The following is a 23,697-nucleotide window of genomic DNA, read 5'->3' as shown; positions in this document are numbered from 1 at the left end:
CCTCTATTAAAAGAGCTAAGTTTGGGGGCGCCTGGGTGGCTCAGTCAGTTAAGCGTCTGCCTTCAGCCTAGGTCATGATCCCAGGGTCCTAGGATTGTGCCGCACATTGGGCTCCCTGCTCAGCAAGGGAGTCTACTTCTCCCTCTCCCTCTGCCCCTGCTCATATGTGCTCTCTCTCTCTCACTCAGTCTCTCAAATAAATAAATAAAATCTTTTAAATAAATAAATAAATAAAAGACCTAAGTTTTGCCCAGAACTATGTAACCTCCTATATTTGCTTTTGAAATAGTTTTTGTCTCCTGAAATGGATATTTAAGTATTGCATCCAATACAAAATATCAAAAAACATCCTTTTTGATATTTTGACAAATCTCACAAAATTCAAATTCTAATGGAGTATTTTTAATTTCATACTAACTTGGGAGTTTTTTTTTTTTAAGATTTTATTTATTTATTTATTCATGACAGACACAGAGAGAGAGAGAGGCAGAGACACAGGCAGAGGGAGAAGTAGGCTCCATGCAGGGAGCCCGACGTGGGACTCAATCCCAGGTCTCCAGGATCGCGCCCTGGGCCAAAGGCAGGAGCCACACCGCTGAGCCACCCAGGGGCCCCCTAACTTGGGAGTTTTAGAGAGTCCCTGGAACATCTCAAAAGATTTGTTCTCTCATGCTCTCTCTCAAAACATTCGTAATTCTAGTTACTATCTTAAAATGTATGTCATAGAAATAACCAAATTTCTCTGTCAGTAACATAATGAACTCTCATCAGATCTTAAACGGGCATTTTTAAGTCTTTTGTCATTTACAGACTTCTATTGTTCTACTCTGATGCTTTTGCAAAAGTGGTTCATCTTCAAGGTGATTCATGGAAAGGACTCTGACAAGTATAGGTTTCCGATAATTTTCAGATCATACACCAAACAGGGTAAGAATTTACAGAACACTAAGGAAACACTGGATTTATAAAACTGCTTACAAAAGATCAAGATCAAGAATTAATTACATAAGACTGAATGAGAATGGTTCTAATTTTATAGGATTCTTGTTTGAAACATCGCTGGTTCTTTAATCTTTTGCTTCCTAGATTTAAGGAAACTTTTTCATTTCTTTTAGTGAGCTAGCTAGCTAGCTATTACTTACAGCAATTTGGTAAAGTATCTTTGTGAACACAGATGAAACAATTACTTTTTTTCCCCCTGCCTGATCCCTCTGGGATTCAGAAACCCTCAGCGAGTATTCTTATTTTCATGGCAATATAGTTATTTGCATAAGCTCAATGAGAATCTGTTCTCCTTGTAACAGGACATACTTAGAAACATTCTTATATCACCAAGGCTTTGAATGAATTGTCATATTTGAGAGAGATATGTATAGACTTAGATGTGACCAGACCACTTTCAGGAACTAATGTTGATTTTATGGAGCCACCAAAGCCCCTTGGAAGCATTGGCCTGCCACCTTGCTTCTACTGCTCCCAGCAGCCTTGCAAGGTAAGGAAGGCTACTTCCTGGTAGGCACAGGAACCTCAAGATATTTGGGGGGACCTCAAAAAGGGAAGAATTCACCCAAATCAATAGGTATTGCAGACAAAATCTGATGATGAGTCCTCGGCTTGGCTTCCTAGTCTTGAGAGGCCTTTGAAAATTCAATTTGAGATTCCTTGTGAAAAGTTCTAAAGAAGCCGACTTAAGACCTCTATGGTCAATCACTATTTTTGTTGTACTTAATGTAAATAATCAGGCCAAGTTTATTGAAACCAGACTTAATCGGAAACAAATTGGTCTAATTATGATTATATTTGACAGAAATGGGAGTGGTTGTAGAGAGAAAAATTATGTTTCAGTAGAATAATACATACTCATGGATATTAGATTCTATTCCAGTTCTGTTCATTGTGTCTGAGGTTTCGTTTTATATTAGACCCCAAATTCTTCTTATTTCCTCCAATACTGGGCTACAACTCTTCAAACTAACATTTTCATTTTCTCGCCCACCCTTCTGGCTTGGGAGCATTGAAAACTAAAACTGCCCTTTCCCTGAAGCCATGAAAATTAAAGTGGGGCTTTATATAAATTTAGGAGAAATCACAACAGCTGATGTATGGACAGTCCTCGTGCCTGTTGCTGTGTAGGCCACTCAGACAGGTCGCCAGAGGCATGCAAACTGCAAACCAGGGAATCTATCAGATTGCCGCTGCCTGCCCTCACTCCATTTGAAGATACTTCGAGCCTGACGTCTCGAAATCTCAACTAGCTACCTTCAGAACTCAGAAACTGGGATTATAATCTGTTCCAATCATTAACTTTTCTTTTTTTCTTGTTTCCATAGAAATGAAATTTCTTGGATCTGTGAGTTTAAAGTTCTCACCTAATTTGGGAACATTTCAACCTTTATTTCTTCAGATATTTTTTTCTGCTCTTTCTCTCTTCTTCTGAATCATACTCCTTGGTATTGTCCCTCACCGAGGCTCTGTTCTTTTTTACATTTCTCCTCTGCGCTCCAGGTTGTAAAATTCCCATTGCTCATTTTTCAGGTTAACTGCCCTGCTGTAGTGTATAATCTGCTGCTTTTAAGCCCATCCAGTGAAATTTAAAATTTTTATTTTAGATCATGTATTTTCAGCTCCAAAAGTTATAAATAGTACTTTTTAAAAATTCCTTTCCTGTCTCTGTTGAGATAACCTTATTTGTTTCCAAATTATTTCATGCTTTCCATTACATCCTTAAACACATTTATAAGAACTGCTTTACAGTCCTTTTCTATTAATTTTACTGTTTCTATCGATTCTGAGTCTGTTTCTATTGACTGATTTTACCCTGATTATGAGTCACATTTCCTGTTTCTTTACATGTCTAATAATTTTTTTATTTGTGCTGGACACTGTTTAGCATGCTGCTGAATTTCTAGATTTTTTTTTTTTTTTGGTCTTTTCAAAAATACGTTTTTTCAGCCGGCAGTTAATTTACTTGCACATCAGTTTGATCCTTTCAAGTCATGTTTTAAAGCTTTGTTAAGATGGTTCTAAAGTAGAAGTAGACAACATTTTCTTTAAAGGGCCAAGTAGTAAGTATTTTAGGCATTACAGGCTATATACAGTCTCCTGCAAATTCTTGGGTTTTTTTTTTTTTTACATCCCTTTAAAAATGTAAAAAAAAATTTTTTTCTTTGCTCAAAAGCTATAGACAAAACCAAGCTATGGATTGGATTTAGTTTGTGAGGTAGATGGCCTTTTTGAGGGTGTCTATTAAATGCCTGCTGTCAGGTCAGGGGTTATATTCAGTGTCCGAGATTTTACCCTACTTGCAAGCCTGTAGTGTTGCCTAGATGCTGGCAGAAGACATGAGACTCCTGGGTCAGAGACAAAGGACTTTATTACTCAAAGCATAGCAGGCAGCATGGGCTCCATTCTCATTGGTTTCCCTTGTCCCCCAGACCTCATGGAGGCAAATGCAGGGTGGATCCAAGTGGACGTTACACTCACAGAGGGTCTGAATCATAGCTGAGGAATCTTGAACTTAGAAAACCTCTCATTTTATAAGATAGCTGCTAGCAAATCTGCCCAGACTTTGCCCTGGAAGGAGGCATTTTCTATTATCCTGGTCAGGAAACAAATTTGCCCTTTCTCCTGGAAGGCAACACTATCCTATACCTTCCAAAGGTTATTGACCATACAAATATCCTTGGAAAGAGAGTTGGGGCAAAAGTTGTCACAAGACATGACGACATGTCACAGAAGATTGTCTCTCTCTTTTTTTAAAAGATTTTATTTACTCATGAGAGACAGAGAAAGAGAGAGAGAGAGGGGCAGAGACACAGGCAGAGGGAGAAACAGGCTTCATGCAGGGAGGCTGATGTGGGACTCAATCCTGGGACCCCAGGATTATGCCCTGGGCCGAAGGCAGGCACTAAACTGCCGAGCCCCCCAGGGATCCCAGGAAGATTGCCTCTTAGCACACAACCCCCACCCTGTGTTTAAGAAGACTCGTCCCTGGTTGGAACTCAAATGCTTCCCAACCTGTGAAAGTGTTGCACAAGTCTCAGATCCCCAGAAATTCTTTCCCCAAGAGTTTTTCATCTTCCAGGAGTTTTTTTGCCTGGGTTTATGGGGTCTTCCCTTATGCTTATGCATTTTAATATTCAAACAAATACTCAAGATGATCCTTATACAGATTTCTGGAACTCTGTTTCTGCACATCTTTCTCCTCTCTGATACATTGTTACTCAAATTGTGGTCACCTTCCTGAGTTCCACTGGCTCTTTTTTTCTTTAAAAAAAAAAATTTATTTATTTATTTGAGAGAGAAGAGAGAGTGCACAGGGGAGGGAAGGGGCGGAGGGAGAGAGAGAGAGAATTCCAAGCAGACTCCCCACAGAGCAGGGAGCCTGATGCAAGGCTTAAAACCCCATGACTCCCAGGGGATCATGACCTGAGCCACTAGCTTTTAAACCACTGTGCTGTGCTTGAGTTCTCTTTCTTTCTTTCTTTCTTTCTTTCTTTCTTTCTTTCTTTCTTTCTTTCTTTCTTTCTTTTTCTTCCTTCCTTCCTTCCTTCCTTCTTTCTTTCTTTCTTTTTCTTTCTTTCTTTCTTTCTTTCTTTCTTTCTTTCTAGATTTTATTTATTTATTCTAGAGAGAGAGAGAGAGAGAGTCAGAGACACAGGCAGAGGAAGAATCAGGCTCCATGCTGGGAGCCCGACGTGGAACTCGATGCCAAGTCTTCAGGATCATGCCCTGGGCCAAAGGCAGGCACCAAACCACTGAGCCAACCAGGCTGCCCCTTTCTTTCTTTTAAAGATTTTATTTATTCATTTGACAGAGCAGGAGAGACAGCAAAGGCAGGGAGAACAGCAGGCAGAGGGAGAAGCAGGCTCCCTGCCAAGCAGGGAGACTGATGTGGGGCTCAATCTTAGGACCCTGGGACCATGACCCAAACTAAAGGCAGGTGCTCAACCAGCTGAGCCACCTAGGTGCCCCTGAGTTCTGGCTTTCTGTATGTCAATCCACAGAGAGCCTCCAGGCAGAAAACTAGGGCATTTGGGGAACTCATTTGTTTTTGTTTCTCCCAGGAATCACAGTCTCTTACTGCTTGTTGTTCAATTTCTGAAAATGGTTGTTTACATATATTATATATTTTTATAACTTTTTATAGCAGAAACACTGGTCTGGAGCCACTTATTCCATCATTGCCCAACTGTCTTTTTTAGCATTAACCTTGTATTTTTTGGAATTTTGATTTGCATAATCACTTTGAGTGGGGGATATTTCTGTCATCCTTTCTTATCCCATCTCCAATTTCATGAATATTTCCACCTGCCCTTATCTCCATTCCATGCCCCAGTCTAGAACAAGATCTTAGAATGGCTTTAGAGGCCACTAATGCTTCTTAACCATTTTAGGAATATGGCTAATCTAGTATCTAAGCCAGCTGGTATCTCAATTCATTTGCTGTTGTGTTGTTAGTCTTTCATCCTTTCGCTTTCCTGGGTCCACTGCTCCACATAAATCCACCGTTCCAGGCAGTATATTGGCAGTTGTTTTATTTAGGTTCCTTTCATGGGGCTAGAGAAAGTCGGGTGACCAATCATTGCTGTTTGCCCAGAGCTAAGGGGTTTCCTGGGATTTGGGATTTTTAGGGCTAAAACAGGGAGAGTCTTGGGAAAACCAGGATGCTTGGTGTGCCCCAGTTCCTGGCTTTCAGTAACCTTGCTGGTTTGGGTCTCCATCTTAAGCAGAGCGTTTTAACCCCAATATTCCACCCTAGTATTCCACTTGCCACCAGCTGCTTTAACACTCAGAGCCTGATAGTCTCAGCATGAGCCCAGCTCACTGCTTTGCATTTCTGTTGCATTTCTGGTCCACAAAGATGTTTATCTCATTTTTTGAGCCCAAAAATGACCTTTTTGTTTTCTCTTTTTCTATTGTATCTGTCATTACTGTGTGTGTAGAGCATACAGGATGAATTGAAGCATGAATTTACCATGCCACCTTGACTGGAAATTCTGCTGATTCTTTTTCAATTTGATATTTAGTTTACAAAATAATGTAATATAACAGCCTGCTTTATTTAGAAGCTCTCATAGCCCTTTCAGTCATTTTGAGGGATTCCCAAATCATGGAAATTCAAGCGAAATGCAGTCATTGTCCATACAGTGGTTCAGTTCTTTTTCTGAAGGCATTGTAACTCAGCATTTGAGTTAGAATAGAACAAAAAAAGAGATCATATTCTAAGTGCTCTAACCTACATCATCTGCTTAATGAAATAGTATAAGTCCGTGCCTTACCATCACCTTTACCTCTGCTTCTAGATACTTTCTTTTGCTTATTCCTCCACTCCTGAAGAGCAGACGAGGAAAGTCAAAGGGAGGTGAAGGAGCAATGATTGCCAACCTCTTTGAAAACGAGAGGTCTTTTCCTTCCCGGTCTAATAAGTTCTCTCTCTCTTTTTTTTTAATTGAAGTACAGTTGACACACAATGCTACATTAGTTTCTGGTGTACAAGATTGTGATTGAATAAGTTTATACGGTAAGCAATGCTCACCACAAGTCATTTACCACCAGTCACTGTACAACACTTGCAGTACCATTGACTATATTCCCTGTGCTGTACCTTTTATCCCTAATACTCATCCTTTTCCATAACTGGAAGCCTGTATCTCCCACTCCCCTTCACCCATTTTACCCATTCCCTTACCTCCCTTCCCCTCTGGCAACCATCAGTTTTGTTCTCTGTATTTATGGGTCTGGTTCTGCTTTTTGTTTGCTTATTTTTGTTTTTTAGATTCCACATATAAGTGAAATCATACAGTATTTGTTTTTCTGTCTGACTTATTTCACTTAGCATAATACCCTCTAGGTCCATTCATGTTGTTGCAAATGGCAAGATCCCATCCTTTTTATCTCTGAGTAATATTCCATTATATATATAATATATATATTAACCTTTCATCTATCTATATATATATCTGTCCTTTCATCTATCTATATATATCTATCCTTTCAACTTGGGTTGCTTCCATATCTTGGTTATTGTAAATAATGCTGCAGTAAACATAGGGGTGCATGTAGCTTTTCCAGTTAGTATTTTCGTTTTCTTTGGGTAAATAACCAGTGGAATTACTGGATCATAAGGTAGTTCTATTTTTAGTTTTGTGAGCAACCTCCATACTGTTTTCCACAATGGCTGCACCAATTTACATTCCTACCAACAGTGCACAAGAGTTTCATTTTCTCCATGTCCTTGACAACACTTGTTATTTCTTTTCTTCTTGATTCTTAGCTACTCTGACAGGTGTAAGGTGATATGTTAGGTTCTTTTTAATGAAAACCTCAGTCTGGTTTTGGAGAACATCAGGATTTTCAGATTCTCTGTAATAAATTTGGAGCCCTCCCAAAGAGTTACTACCCCTGAAATTAGGCAAAAGGAACAATTTTTTTCAGTATAAATATTTCAATTGATACAAAATGGCTTTTACATTGACATTAAAATAGTAAAGAGCCACAGGGCACCTGAGTGGCTCAGTCAGTTAAGTGTCTGACTCTTGATTTGGGCTCAGGTCGTGATCTCAGGGTCAGGAGATCAAGCCCCATATTGGGCTGTGCTCAGCAGGGGGTCTGTTTGAGATTCTCTCTCTCCCTCTCCCTCTCCTCTGCCCCTTCCCTCCCTCACATACACACACATTTGCTCTAAAATTAATTAATTAATTTTAAAAAATGGTAAACAGCCAGAAGAGAAAAGCATTTTGGTTATTTAAACTAGTTTTTTTCTTTATAGAATTCGAAGTTTTATATAGAGAGAAAACTACAAGCTATACAATGTTTTTGGAAAATAAACTTGTTTGCCTCAAACTATGCTTTATCTGTATTCTTTTAGATATGAAGATTTTTTAAAAACAATTTTCAGTTTTTTGTTCTTCCATTCTGTTAAAAATAGTAATTCAATTAATTGTCTTGCAGATTTGTATTGTGATTTATAGTGAATATTTAAAATATTTTTACTGGGTTAATAAGTTTTTGAAAATAAGGATTTTTGCATTTTAAACCCAAGTATCTAAATTTTTATGCAAACTGGGGTTCTTGGCTGGGTCAGTCTGAAGGGCATGGCACTCTTGATCTCAGAGTTGTGAATTCATGCCCGACATTGGATGTAGAGACTACTTAAATAAATAAACTTAAAAAAATGTTATGCAAAACGAGCCTCTGCCATAGTATAAAACTAATGAAGTAGCAAAAATATTACCTAGAGAGAAGTAGCTCACACTAACCATTTTAGCTCTATATAGAAAAATTCAGCTTTGGTCTTTTGTTTTTATTTTTATTATTTTCTTACATTTATTTGTTTATTTTTAGTAGTCTCTACACCTAGCGTGGGGCTCAAACTCATAACTCTGAGATCAAGAGTCTCTTATTCTTCTAATTGAGCCATCCAGGTGCCCCTGGTCTTCTGTTTTTAATTAAAGAGGGAGTGATGTTTATGTGGCCATTCTCATTGTGACATTTAAAAACTAGGATTATATGGTATCATCTTCTTTGAGAAGCAGTCTATTTTTGACAAAAATAAAGTAAATACGTGCTCACACATTAATTCAGTAAATAACTGCCTACGTGATGGAATGGAATATTTTCTGGGAGATAATTTAGTGAAAACTAAATGATTCAAGAAATTATTACCTTATTGTTTTATTTGTTTCTTTGTTAAAGAACCTAGTTGGAAAAACACATTGTTTGGGTATTTAAAAATATTTCCATAGGTAGCTGGTGTATGATTCCTAACTGGTGGTATGGACAAGTTACAAAATGAAACGAAGAGCTATCATCTAGCAACTAAGAACACAGTTTGCTTATTTAACTAGGACTAAGTACCACTGGAACAAGTTCAGTGCTAAAATTAGACATTGGGGTTCGTCCAATAGCAGCACAAGTTATAATCCTTTAGAAATCATAGTCTGTTGGTTCAAATCAGGACACTGCAATGTGAGAATATAATCACTTATGCCATGTTCTTATGAGGCCATTATACCCTGGCTGTATCTATTACAGCACAGGAGAGTTACCAAAACTAGGATTGCTTCTATCTGAAGGTTGGGTTCTACTTATTTTTTTTTTAATTTTTTATTTATTTATGATAGTCACAGAGAGAGAGAGGCAGAGACACAGGCAGAGGGAGAAGCAGGCTCCATGCACCGGGAGCCTGACGTGGGACTCGACCCCGGATCTCCAGGATCGTGCCCTGGGCCAAAGGTAGGCGCCAAACCGCTGCGCCACCCAGGGATCCCCTTATTTTTTTCTTTTTTGTTTTTCTTTTATATATGGGAAGACCCTTTGAGAATATTTAATTTTCTATTGCTCTGGGCCCATGATTCCTAACAAATAAAACACACACACACACACACACACACACTGGAAAGCACAAATTAGGTGAATACCGTGGACAGCATACTAGAACCTACAAGTTGTAGAAAAATTAATGGGAAAGGTAATCTATAGCATGGAAAGAGAATGGGTCTTGGAGTCAGGTACCCCTTCCTACAAATCCTATCTCCGTCATACTCTTTATAACCTTGGAGAAATTACTTAATTTCTAATTTCTATCTGGATTTAAACACACACACACACACACACACACACACACGCACGCACACACACACACCCAAAGCAGAAAATGTCAGGTCCTGGGGCATCTGGTGGTTCAGTCAGTTGAATGTTTGCCTTCGGTTGAGGGCTTGATCCCGGGGTCGTAGGATTGAGCCTCACGTTGGGCTCCCTGCACAGTGGGGAGTCTGCTTCTCCCTCTCCTTCTGCCTCTGCCCCCACCCCCACTCATCCACTTTCTCTGTCTCAAATAAAAAAATAAAATCTAAAAAAGAAAGAAAATGTCAGTCCTGAGAAAATGTTTTCCCTGTTCTACTACCACTGCTATTAAGAGAATTTAAATAGATAGTTAGATAGACAGAATTTTATTAATTTAGCATTTCTTATGTGCCAGGCATTGTGCTATATATTCTCTCATTTACTCTTACACACCCACGAAGTCCTGGAGCTCATACAGTCCTTACATATGTGTCTAGGTTGTGTGCCTACAGGTATATGGCCAGAAAGTGGCAGAACCAGGACTAGAGCCCAGTGCTCTTGTTTTTTTTTTTTTTTTTTTTTTTTAAGATTTTATTTATTTATTCATGAGAGACACAGAGAGAGGCAGAGACACAGGCAGAGGGAGAAGCAGGCTCCCTGCAGGGAGCCCGACATGGGACTCGATCCCGGGACTCCAGGATCACGCCCTGGGCTGAAGGCAGACGCTCAACTGCTGAGCCACCCAGGTGTCCCAAGCCCAGTGCTCTTAATCACTAGGTTTCAGCCTCACAAAAATCAAAACCTTTTAGAGATATCCTACCAACTTCAATTATAATGACAGTCCATTAGTTTCTCATCATATTTGATTAAAAAATTTTTTTTTAGTAAATTTACTTTTGATGCAAATGTGAGTTTGTTAGGGCTCCTATAACAAAATACCACAGATTGAGTGGTTTAAACAACAGAAGATTATTTTCTCACAGCTTCGGAGACTGGAAGTCCGAGATCTAGGTAGCGGCAGGTTTGGTTTCTTCTGAGGCCTCCCTCCCTGGCTCGCAGATAGCTGTCCTCTTTCTGTGTCCTCACTTCGTCATCCCTCTCTCTCTGTTGTTTGTGTCATAATCTCCACTTCTTATTGAGGACTCTAGTCATTTTGGATTAATGAGCCCATTTGAACTTAATTACCTCTTTAAAGGCCCTATCTCCAAATACAGTCACATTTTGAGATCCTAAGGGCTTGGGTTTCAACACATGAATTTGAGGAGACACAAGTCAGCCCATAACGGTGCACTTGTAGCATAAACCCTGCGATACCAAATAAAAAAGAAAAGAACCCCTGTGTAGTGTTTAGTATGGGTCAAACACTTTGTAAAACCCTTTACACATGTTCATTTAATCCATATGAGCTAGGTACTATTCTTACCCATATTTGTTACTGAGAGTTAAGCAGTTGGTCCAGATTCACATATGTACTAAGTGGTAGGACAGGATATGAATCCACACAGTCTGATGTCAGAGCTCCTCTCAACAAGAAGCATCCCATTTGGAACACAGAAACGGAAACACACATATCTACTTGAGGAAAAATTATAATTAACTTCAAAAGTCTGTATATGTTTAATTAGCAATTACTAGGATGTCCTATATGAAAAATAATGAAGCAGCTTTCATTTATTTTTTTGCCATGGCACAAGAAATAAATCAGTCACTTAGAAAATGGCAAAGAAAATTCTAGCATTCTACGCTATGCAATGAAGAGTTAATCAATACAAAGTTTTTTTCTTCTAAATCTTCAAAAGCAAATAGTATGTATAATGTGAAGTATCAATATTTAGAGACCTAGGACACATGTGCCTCACTTCGGGTTTTTCTCCCAAGGGGACATCACTCCTGCTTTAGCCCATTTTACTGAAGCAAAAAAAGGAGCTGAGTTCCCTCTCTGGAGATATTGGATTCAGAGAGAGCAAAACACTCGTTCCAGCCACTGAACTAAGTCCACAGAAGGCAAGAACTCAGAGCCAGAGGTGACCACGCAAAGAAATTGTAAACTACCCCCACCCCCTTCCAGAATCCCCAAAAGGAAGGAATTTGGGGCTCCCACCACACAAAGGAACAGGATTTGAGCCAATTTAGTTGAGTCTCAAAGGACAGCATTCCTCAGCTCACATCTGGTTTAAACTCAAAGAATAGATTTGAGGTTAGGAAACGCTGCCCTGGTGCTTGCTTTGCCAGTCATTTTAGTAGGTCAACAGATGCTTACAGTTTGGCAACTGGCAGGATTTCCAAAGATGAGTTAATGAAAGTTTAGAGAGCCCCTCACGGCCACATTCGAAGTTGGACATAATCAGATATGAACATGGGAGTGGAGATCCTGTGATAACTGCTCGGCGTTGGGAGGCCGCTGCGGACTGGAGCCACCAAGGCAGACTCAGTGGAGGAGAGGTGGGTGTGACACGGGCCTTGAGAGACGGCAGGATCGGCTGGGTGGGGCGTGGGGAAGGCATTTTGGCCTGAGGACTCCTCAGCAGCTGGGGCATGAAGGCAGGAATGAGGGAAGCATGTGGGAACAATGAAGAGACATCCTCTCTGGCACAGACAGCGGTGGGGGAGTCACGGGACAGACTTGGGGATCAGACAGGGGCTCAGATTAGGACTCTGGCTCCGTGCTGGAGGCCAGCGTTACTGGTCTGTTAGCTGAACTGCTCGTCGAAGTCGTCTCATTTCCCTTTCCCTAACCATGTTTACAGGACACATCTCCACAGAACTAAGTGCTTTGCATTTAGTAGCATGGTTGTTTTCCTTGAGGCTGCTCAGACCACAACATCCTCGGAGGGCTGCTCTCCCTTCTGGGGACGGGTCATGCCTAGTTGAGCTGGGAAATCAGGCAGCTGTTGGCCCTCGGCCTCCATGGACTCAGGGAGAGCCCCCTGCCCACCAAGGCGGAGAGCCTGAGAAATAGCTGCACCCTTTGGAATCGGTGACATGCTCTCTCTCTCTCTCTCTCTCTCATAAACCCTATGAGGGAAGAGCTCTGCAGAATTTTGAGATCCTCCCCCCCAACCCCCATAGCCACCTTCACTACCCCTGCCACCCCTCAGGCCTTCTTGCAATCGTAGAAGTTTGGTGTTCACAGATCTTTATTGACTTCTGACCCTCACATGTGACTTTAATTACTAAACTTTACGAGACTTTTATTTTTTTTAATCCATAAAACAGCCCAGGAATCAAGCAGTTACTATTAACTCTCTCCTCTTTTGTGACTTCTCTCGGTCCCTGACATTTTTGAGGAACATCTTTTTCTGATTGTAAATGCTCTCTGTTATCAAGAAGGTGCACACCCTGTCGTTTAGGACGCCTGTGGATCCTGAAGAAAACATGCGGGTAGATGGAGTTGGCCGGGCCCTGACCTCCTTTGTCCCCAACCGTGTATTTATTTCCTGAGGATAGGATTTCAAGTCAGCCACAGCCAGTCCTTCAGATAGTCCGGAGGGCCCGGAGTTCTTGGAAATCATCTCAGAGTAGGGGGATCAACTACCTTTATTCGCGTTTTAAAACAAGAAATAATGGCTTAAAGCCAGCGTGTGCCCTAAAGCATCTAAAAATTAAGGCTACATGTGACAGAGCATTTTATGAGTTCAGAAATAGCCGGGCAGGGCCATAAACTATCATATTACTAAATTGCTACCATTTCTAATGTTCAGGGCTCCAACTACAAGTTTGCCCTTAGAAATTGCAGCGTAATTTGGGCGTACCCAATTGTGTTTGCAGCTAAGAAGCACATAGAGTGTGCTGGTTAGTGTTTTGCCTATATTTGAATCCTAAAAATAGCCTCCTCATGAGAACAGAGTGAGCTTTGTGAAGAATATACTCCAGTTGGTTAGAAATGGAAGGTACATTTTTCCTATCCCCTCTTGCTTTCATTTCTAAACACATTTGCCTCTATTCTGAAGCCGAAGAGGCTATTAGAACAGCTGCAGCAAGCAGCTGTAGAATCTTCTGTGTCATCTGCTCCCTTGCTTAGCAGACAGTCCCCTCGTCTGCTCCCAGTTGTCTTTTCTTCCTCCCAAAATGGCCCACTGCCCTCTTCTGACCAGTGCCCCCACCTGAGTTCAGGCTCTGTCCTTGCACTGATTGCAAGGGACTTTGCCTGGTGTCCCCTTGCTTTTACCATCCTATACGGTAAAAGAAATCACCAATAAAAACATTTTTGCCATATGAAGAACAACTGGAAGGAAAAAAAGCAAAGTCTATCAGCTGCTTGCTGCTGCCCTTCAAGTTCGGCTTGTCATTTTTGGTGGAGTTTTTTTTTTTTTTTTTTTTTTTTAAGATTGTATTTATTTATTCATGAGAGACACAGAGAGAGAGAGAGAGGCGGAGACACAGGCAGAGGGAGAAGCAGGCTCCCTGCAGGGAGCCCAATGTGGGACTCGATCCCAGGTCTCTGGGATCACACCCTGGGCCAAAGGCAGACGCCCAACCCCTGAGCCCCCCAGGCGTACCTGGTGGAGCTCTTCTCAACACGCTACCATAGCAGTGTACTATAAAGCCATAATTTTATGTTGCATGCAGAGCCCGGATGATTGTGACTCTTTGAGGGGAAGCCCTCCGCAGGATTACCTTGAGGAAAATGATTTATTCATCCCATGCACAGTAAACAGCTATAGCAGAGGCCAGTCCCTGTAACTCTACAGAGTGCTTAGGGACCGTCTGAGGCATGGCCCGCATTGCTCCAGGTGCATGATCACCTGTAGCAGCTTAGGGACCGTCTGAGGCATGGCCCGCATTGCTCCAGGTGCAGGATCACCTGCAGCAGCTATGGAACTTCTATTTTTTCAATGTGTAGTTGAGCCTAAGCTTCTCTCTAAGGTAGACTATAGGAGCTAGGGCAGGACAAGTTCCTTTGCATAACATGTTAAAGTAATTTATGTTCCATGGCTCATAGGGAAGAGCCAGCTCATTTTGGCTGGTCCTTTTAATGTTGTCTGATTTTGAACGCTCAGAAAATGGGCTTGCAATTCTTTTTCTCTTTTTTTTGAAAAAGCTATTATGTTGTTTTAGAACATACATATTTTAGACCTCAGGTAATATATTATCCAAATACTAATTTAAAACAAAATATTTTTAATATAGTTGATTTATAACACATTACATGCACCAAGCATAGAAAGCAGGTAAAAACAAATTATATGTTTTATTTTACTATGTTACTAACAGAGGAGTCTGCCTCACAAAACAATATAAATCATCTTTTACCACTGCTCTCTGAAAGTAATTCGGGGTTAACAAAATCTAAATTGCACCTGTCAGAACTGCCAGTAATATCTTCAGTTTTCACTGACTACACTCTCCCTTCTCTCTCCATATCTTTAGACTAATGAAGCAGTGGCACAGTTTCCACAAAGAAAAACAAAGGTGGGAGAAAGGAAAGGAAGACTTGATAAAGTTTCCTTTGGGTATGGAACACACGATGGACCATAGCGTGAACAGCATGTATGGACAGCGATAGAGTACACCTAAAATAAAACAGTACCCGTGCACCAGACTGGATAGGTGCGTGTGGTACACACGCGGGCCAAACTGCCCATTTCCTCACATAAATATAGCAGTTTCACTACCTAGCAGTATATATATATTAATGCTTTATGAGGGGGAGGGGAACCCCACTAAACTGCCTTCTTAAATATCATACTACACGATAAGTTTTTCTTTGCTCGGAAATGTAAAAAATAATGTGCTCGCAAATGTTAATTAACTAGAACTAAGAGTAAATACTTTGTGAGGAATAGATAAGAAACTAGAACAATTAGACCTCAGTTGGCCTGCGCCAACTGTGAAAATGCAGAAGCCCCGAGCTGGAAGGATTTGACTAGACCTCTATAGATCAAATCCTATGTCCCCTTTGTAACATCCCAGTGAAATGGTCATTCTGCCTTGTTTTAAATACTTTAGGTGGAGGGACATCCATTACTTAAAAGTGCATCCAGCCTCAAGTTCTTTTCATTTAGGGAAATATACTTACCTGTACCTATACATTCATTTGATTCTTATTCTTCCCTTTCACCCCACATGGCATAGATCTAATCCCTCCTACAACCCTTTAAATATTGGAAGACAGTCCTCATAGGACTGAGCTGTTACTAACCAAGACTTGTCTCCTGAACCAGTCACAGCAGGAGCTGTATCCATCTACACTATTCCGCAGCTGGAGGAGCCTCATCCCTAGAGCAGATTGGTGGTGGTGTTTCTCAGTTGATGGGCCTGTGATGTGGTTGTGTTGATGAGTTACTGATGAAGACACTGGAGCCAGACAGGGGAGATCCTAAGCCTAGAGAGCCCAGAAAGAGCCCTGAATCTTAACTCAGTTGGTGGCAGCAAAGGCATGCACTCTAATGTTTCACCTAGCCAAAAAACCCCACAAAAGCTATTAATTCATGTCATTGACAATCAACCAAGGCTATAATTTGGAGATTGGGGCCTTGAGCTCCAGCACTGCCACTGGCCAGATGCATGCCCTTGGGCAATCCTCCCCACTATTTCAGAGTTCCCCCTGTAATATTTAAATACCTATGCTGCTTTTCTGCCTAGAAAAGTGGCCCTTCTCCTGGTCTTAGCTTAGATGTCACTTCTCCAGGAACCCTGGCCTGACTCCCACCCCTTCCCCACCCTGAGACTAAGCCTCTGTCATTGTACCCTCTCCTCACCTCTGCTGTAGCACTTTCTTCATTGTGTGTTAATAACATGCTTACTTGTGCCTACTGTACTGGAAATTCTTTAAGACCAAGGACTCAGTCTTGGTTTCCAGCACTTGGTTCAGTGCCTGGTACACAGCAGAACTTAGAAAAGATTTCTTGAGGGGATGCCTGGGTGGCTCAGTGGTTGAGCATCTGCCTTTGGCTCAGGTCATGATCCCCGGTCCTGGGATTGAGTCCCACATTGGGCTCTCTGCAGATATCTTGCTTCTCCCTCTGCCTATGTCTCTGCCTTTCTCTGTGTGTCTCTCATGAACAAATAAATAAAATCTTTAAAAAAGAGAAAAAAGATTTCTTGAATTTTAAAAAGAAAAAAGGAAAGAGAAGACAGAGAGGGAGAAGATAAAATGAGCAAGTTGGAGTACATTATCTAAATAGCCTCGTACAGCTAAAAAGATACAATTTCTGGTTCTTAAGTTCCATCCTTAATGTCAACCTCAGGTTTTTAGAAATTCACATTTTCTCTAGTAAGGGGATGTTTCAAGTGGTTGTAGCAAATTAGAAAAACTATAAGTATATATTCATACATAAAATATAATTTTAGGACTGATACTTAGAATTTATTTAATGAGCCCAAACCTTAATATATAGATGAAGAAACTGAGGCCTAATGAGATTATGCTCTCTGCCTAAATTCACTTGGTTAGTGGGAAGACCAGATTTCAAATCCCGATCTCTCTTGCCTCTGAACCAGGATAACTGGTTCCTCATCTTCTTCCTTTTTGAAAAAGCTGCTAGAAACCTGGCTACAAATGGAAGTGACAGATGTTTTCCCTTTTATGCGATGGTGACATCAATCTGTAACTTTCTGGTTATATATTAAACTTTGAGATCGCCCTTCCCTGATCCTAGACAAACTACTGAAAACTAGTCCTCTTTTCTTCCAGAAATGTCAGAGGGAGCTACAATGTTCCACGAGATGACTCCTGTAGGTTGTTTGCTAAACAGAGTTGTAGTCATGTGAATTGCTTTCAGCCGGATTGGGTATCGAGGCTCAGTGTTCTGGTAAGCCATAGGGTAGTGCTGCCATGAGACCAGCTTCTTGGCAAATAGCCCTGAGGTGCAGCTGTAAGGTGACCCAGTGCAGGCTTGAGGCCAAGGCCCAGTGCTCAGTGCCAGAAACCTTTGCCAAACATTGGAACTAACTCCCAGGGCACTGAATTGGTCTCAATTAAATTTTTAGATGAAAAGATTTTTTGTTTATCCCAGAGAACCACTTCAATTTATAAGCTCATAGGAAAACTGAGTGCTTTGCCATTATAGTTGGAATACTTTCTACAAGCCAAACCTTTAAAAGAAGAAGAAAAAGATGATGATGATGACAACTTCAGATTATTTAAGAAGTCATAAAAATATTTGAAAGCAACATCTTTTATTAGATATGCTGACTGGAGAAATATTTTTCTGTCTTTGATTATGCTGTGTAAATTGTAAATCTTCAAATATAAAGTGGTGTTGGAGTGGAAATGGTAGAAGTACTGGTCAAGGTGATGATGATGATTGAACTAAACTCTGAGTCCATACAGATTTGAATTCAGAACCCAGCTCCACTACTTACTAGCAGCTGGTCTTGGGTGGTGTACCCTAGTGTAAGCATGGAGACATGGAGACTATGTTATGTTGAGGTTTTCAACCTGCCTGTGGTAGAGTCACCTAGATGCTTTTGAAAGGTATCCTGTCTGGGCCCCAACCCAGACCAATTAAATTATTAGACTGTCTGGTGGGACCCAGCATGAATATTTTTGGAATGCTCCCTGATGATTCTAATGTAATAGACCAATGATATAGTGACTAAAACTTTGGTTCTGGAGTCAAATTGCCTGGGCTCACCCTACAGATATGCACATCATGGCATTTGACCTTAGACAATATATTTAAGCTGTTTGAGCCTCAATGATCTCAACTGTAAGATATGTTAATAAGAGTTTAATGTAGGGGCACCTGACTGGCTTAGTGGGAAGAGCATGAGACTCTTAGTGAGTTCAAGCCCCATGTTGGATGTAAAGATTGCTAAAAAAATAAATAAATAAATAAAAATAAAATAAAATAAATAAAAACTAATTAAAAAAAGTTTAATATAGGGTGGTTAGAGGATTGAGTAAGTCATGTAAAATACAGCACAGTGCCTATGATGGAATGAGTGTTCAATTATAGCTGCTATTTTTATTTTTATTATCCATGATTCCTTTAATTCACCTTGGGTTTAAGGCCCAATTTGATTCTGTTCATAGTCCTACAGAGAAGACTAAAAAATCAGAAGTAGCTTACTAATGAGCATGAAAATAAGTGGAAAATTCAACAGGGATAAATATCTGCATGCAACCGTCTTGTCAGATTTTGAGTGAGAGGATAAAGTTCAGGGTCTTCACTGACTCGAGCCCCAGTGGGACCTACTATTTATCATTTCTCCTCCTCACAGAATCTTGTATAGAAAAAAAAAACAAAACACCCTGAAAATACGGAAACACAGAGGCGATCAAGGAAGATACATTTTGGGAGGCAGGCAATGGCGGCTGGAGACACCAGCTAGGAAGGGAACTCAGAGTTAAACAGTATGTCTCAGTAGCTGTCAGACTTTACTATCAGAGAATCATCTGGATGCTTGTGAAAACAAAGATTGCTGGGCTGCATCCCCAGAGATTCTGGGAGCAAGGTCCTGGGACAGGACCTAAGAATCTGAATTTCTAACAAGTTCCCGGGTGACACCGATAGTCCTGGTCTGGGGACCACACTCCTAGAATCGCTGGTGGCTAAGATGTGTAGCGCTTGGTAATCTGGGTGTTCTTGGACCGTGTTGGCTGTTTTGGTTCCTTTCCCATCTGAACCCAGGCAGAATTGGTAGACACCCCCCAAAATCTCTCTCTCCTGACGACACACGACTGCCATCAGTGTTGGTTTGCTGCCCAGGAGTCCTTTTTCAGCCTCGAGTCTTCAGTTTCCTCTGCCCTCTTGAAGATGGCTTGTTGCGCAGTCTCAAGTACTGATAGCAGAGCTCCATCGTTCTTCTCAGGGAGCGGTTGGGTGTTCATCTTTGCCCGTGGGCCAGCCACACACCACCTGGTTCCCAGCGCCCCCGGGGCTCTTGCATATCAAGACAGAGCCCAGGCCCAGCAGCACCCAGTGAGTGTTCTTCCATTGAGGCTTCTTATTCCTACCTAGCACAGGCCAGACTCGAGAATCCGGGATTTGGGGAATAATATCAACTTCTTTTATTTAAAGAAGAATCGGGGCATAGAGGCAAATTCCAATCCCCAAGGTACTAATCATACAGACCAAACTCTGTAGCCATCCTGGGTCACATATGTTATCAGAAACTTGAGATGATAAAGGACTGTAACTTGATATGCCCATACTGAATCTTGCTTCAAGACCATCTTATGCTTCCAGTTTCATGATTTGTTTAATATTACTTTTACCATAGTTACCCAGACTCAAAACTTGGGCATACAGATCTCTAATATTTGTTGAGTACTTAATCCTCACAACAACCATATGAATGGCTACTAGTCCTTCTACTTTATGTCTGAGGAAACAAAGGGTTATTAGCAAGGTTAAGACATAGCTAGAATATAAGCTCCAGGATCTTTGCCAATTTTATTCTCTGATGTAGCCCAAATGACTAGAACAATGTCTGGCCCATACTGGTGTTCAGTATTTACCGAATGAACAGAGGGTCATAAAACAAACACATAGGATCTGGTATTTGAAAACAGATCCGGCTTAACCACTACACCATACTTGCTCTTGCTTCAACTTTGACTTTCCTTTCATCACCCCATGAACTTATTATCGCCCAAATCAGTTATGAGTCCTAGCAGATCCATATCATGATGTTTCTTGCATTTGCATTTCTTTTTCCATTTCTGCAGCCACCAACCTAGTTAAGTGATTGCTATTTTATTTCCTGAACTATTGCTATTCTGTCCCCACTGCTGTCTTTGCAGAACCCTGTGCTGCCTACACAGCTTTTACCACATAGCTTTTTTTTTTGACACACACACACACACACACACACACACACACACACACTACAGGGGGTGGGAGGGGCAGAGGAAAGAGAGAATCCCAAGCAGGCTCTGTGCCCAGAGTGGAGCCCAACATGGAGCTTGATCTCACAACCCTGAGATCATGACCTGAGCCAAAATCAAGAGTCAGACGCTTAACCAACTGAGCCACTGAGGCACCCCTAAAGCTTTTTTCTTGAAGCACATTCCATTCATATTGTATTTCTGCTTAAAGACAAGGGAGATAGTGCAGTATAATGGAAAACTAAGGAACTAAGAAAACCAGGGCTCTGGTCTCCACTCTGTGACTTTGACCAAGTTACATATCCTTGCTAGGCTTCACTCTTGCCATTAGTAGCATCAGGTAATTAGAAGGGGTGATCTCTTCCCACTCTAACATTGTCTGGTGTTGGATGCAGGGGCTATTCCCCCTTCCGGCAGTGGAATCTTACCTGGCATCAGGTAGAGGGGAGCACTTGTGCCCACCAGGGGTTTAAAATAAGATGAATACATACATTTTTATCAAACAAAGCAGAGCAGCATAAGTGCCATCAAAGAAGTAAAATGAGGAGGGAGGGAGAGATCACATCTGGTTACTAATGGGAGGCACAGCCGCTCTTCCTCTGACGTCAGCCTGTCCCTGGCGTGCAGGGTAGGTCCTTGCCTCTCTGATGAGAGGAGAAGCTGCTGAGATCCCAATAGCTTTCAGCTGCTGTGAAAGTCCATCATGAACACTAACTTTCTAATTCAGAAGTTGTTGGCTCAAGACCCACAAATTGGTCTAATGCTTAGGAAACGGCTTACAGGGGCAAAGAGAAAATGTAAGTGGTTGTCATGTTTCTGATAAACGCTCCGTCTTGCTCTGCCACTTATTAGTCAGGTGGCCCCGAGCAGGTCCCTCACCCACTCTGTACCTTGGTCTCACCTTAGTTCCTTGTCTAGAGATTGGGGCTAATAGTATCTCCCTTGTAGGACCATGTGGAGGGAATGCGTTAGATGTAGTATGTGAAGCCCCTGGTGTAATGTCTGGAGCACAGGAGGCATTCAGGAAATCTTACACTCCATCTCCCTGCCTGATTCCCTTAGCAGGCCAATGTTTAGCAATACTTTAAAAAAAAAAACAAAACCCTTGTGGGGTGAGGGGAAGATCAAGGGAGGGAGGGAAGGAGGATGAGGGGGGGGAGAGAGAGAACTCATAGTATTTTATATACTCTGCCCTTGCACACCTTCAGATTTTGGAAATAATGTGCCATATTTACATAAGCATCCTCACTTAGCTAGTAAAAGGACAAGGTAGAAAGGGTAAATCAGACCTTGTCCCTGGTTTATCTGTGGATAAAGGACTAGGAAATAGGGAGGTCCAGCAAGCAGCATCATCGCTTCCTCCAGGTGAACTGCTGGAGACTTAGAAAAACAGCTGCGCCATGGCCAGGGTGGTCTAACCTGGCACCTTTCACTTTCCATATGTAGTTATCAGGCCTCTAAGGGGTGGTTGTCACTGTACTCAGGGTTAAAAGTCATCATCACAACCAAGAAAAAATTATGTGGCAAAAAAATTACACTTCATTAAACTTCGGAATGAGGAAATATATGTGTGGGATAGAATTATTATTTTTTTAAGTTTAGTTTTTTAGTAATTTCTGCTTCCAATGTGGGGCCCAAACTCATAATCCTGAGACCAAGAGTTGCACATCCTTCCAACTGAGCCAGCCAGGTGCCCGTAGAATTATTACTTTTCATTTTTATTTTTTTAAGATTTTATTTATTTATTAGAGACACACACAGAGAGAGAGAGAGAGAGAGAGAGAGAGAAAGGCAGAGGGAGAAGCAGGCTCCATGCAGGGAGGCCGACGCGGGACTCAATCCTGGGTCTCCAGGATCACGCCCTGGGCCAAAGGCGGTGCTAAACTGCTGAGCCACTGGGGCTGCCCAAATTGTTACCTTTTGGAAACTAAGGGACATCATTCAGCCTTCAAATATTTATTGAGAGTTGCTACTGTGACAAGAACAGTTCTAGGCACTACCGATGCAGCAGTGACTAAAACAGAAATCCCTGCATTCTTGGAGTTTAGGTTCTGGTGGGAGATGTAGAAAACAAACAATATAAATTAGTTATCTAGTATTATTAGGAAGTAGTGCTATGGGGAAAAACAAGGCAGGAAAGAGGACCATAAAATATCAGTGGGGTCAAGCTGTTGAAATCCTAGATAGCAGTCTGAAGAAAATTTCATAGAAGGTGTTTTTGAAGTAAAGACTGGATGGAAGTGCCTCGCCAGCAATGAGAATGTCCAAGGGACAACTTTCAAGGCAGGGGAGCAGTATCTGCAGAGGTCCTGGGACGGAACGCTATCTTCCCCATTTTACAGGCCCAAAGAGGTTAAGTACCTTGCCGGAGATCACACAGCTAGTAGGGACTTGGCCAAAATTTAGACCCAGGTCACTTTTAACCACCTCATGGTCCTGACTCCACAAATGCTTAAGAGATTGAGACCGAGTTCCTTTTTCTTCCTTCCTTGGTATCTGCATTTCCAGAGCACGCGTACAACAAAATTACCTCATACTCATTCATAAATACAGAACTTCTTCACTTAAACTGATAAATATTCCCAGTATTCTGCTTTGTGATTTCAATTTTTTTTAAAAAAGCCGTCAAGATTAGCATATTAACAAGCATGTTGACATGTTGCTCTTTAATTATGCAGATAGCTATTTCTTTCTTGCTCCTAATATAGAGGTTGATTGGGAAAATTTTTGTTTTATTGCTTACAACCTTACCCCAGTGCTACTTAAATCACTACTATATGATTTGGCATCTATAATTTATCATTTCCCTGTGCTATTAGATGAAATGCCCTTTAAAGCATTCCACAGCAAGGTGAACACAAGTCAAGCTTGCAAAGTTTGAGAAAAAAGAATTGCAAAGAGTCATTAAAGAATAATGAAAGTTGATTTATATAGCAGACAATATCAGGGCTGCCCAGTTTAACAAACATAATTATTCCAAGTCATTTTCAGAAGGCATCTAAATTTCAGCACCTCGTTTTCATCATCTTGTAAGGAATAACAACAAAAACATCTTACTGTTAAAAAGACTCTGAAACCAAGAGTTTGGATTTATTCTGTGGATTTCACTAAAGCTAAGACTGAAACAATAGACCATTTTAAATATAGGAAACCCAGATTTCTTTTACTGCTGTGTGGCTTTAACATTCTACTCCTGTAGCCAGGAGTCCTTGGCTTCTGGGGCCAACTGCCTTTTGCATGCTGATTTTCCAGGGAGAGACTCTGGGGAGTCATTACTTTTGAGTACTGTCTACCATGACTTCAGTCCCTTAGGCAGCGGGGGTGACAAAGTTTGGGAATGAAAACACAGGGAA

The 23,697-nt window shown here is 41.2% G+C and overlaps 1 protein-coding gene across 6 annotated transcripts in view; it reads left to right on the top strand.

Moving 5' to 3' along the window:
• The window catches only part of LOC140636492 (uncharacterized), a 92,123-nt gene that overhangs the window by 34,211 nt on the left and 34,215 nt on the right, over positions 1 to 23,697 (top strand). Inside the window, exons 3-4 of one of the 6 annotated variants that reach the window (XR_012033685.1) lie at positions 9,126 to 9,237; positions 14,938 to 15,144. The exons of 4 other annotated variants lie outside the window; for them this stretch is intronic. The gene's annotated coding sequence lies outside the window, so the exon portion shown is untranslated. Of the gene's footprint in view, positions 1 to 9,125; positions 9,238 to 14,937; positions 15,145 to 23,697 lie in introns of those variants that run through there. One more of the 6 variants, XR_012033683.1, reaches the window with a different exon arrangement.

This window comes from Canis lupus, chromosome 7, assembly GCF_048164855.1.
Source record: "Canis lupus baileyi chromosome 7, mCanLup2.hap1, whole genome shotgun sequence".
NCBI lineage: Eukaryota > Metazoa > Chordata > Mammalia > Carnivora > Canidae > Canis > Canis lupus.
Note: the sequence above shows the minus strand (reverse complement) of the source record. Positions and strands in the feature narration are given on the sequence as shown.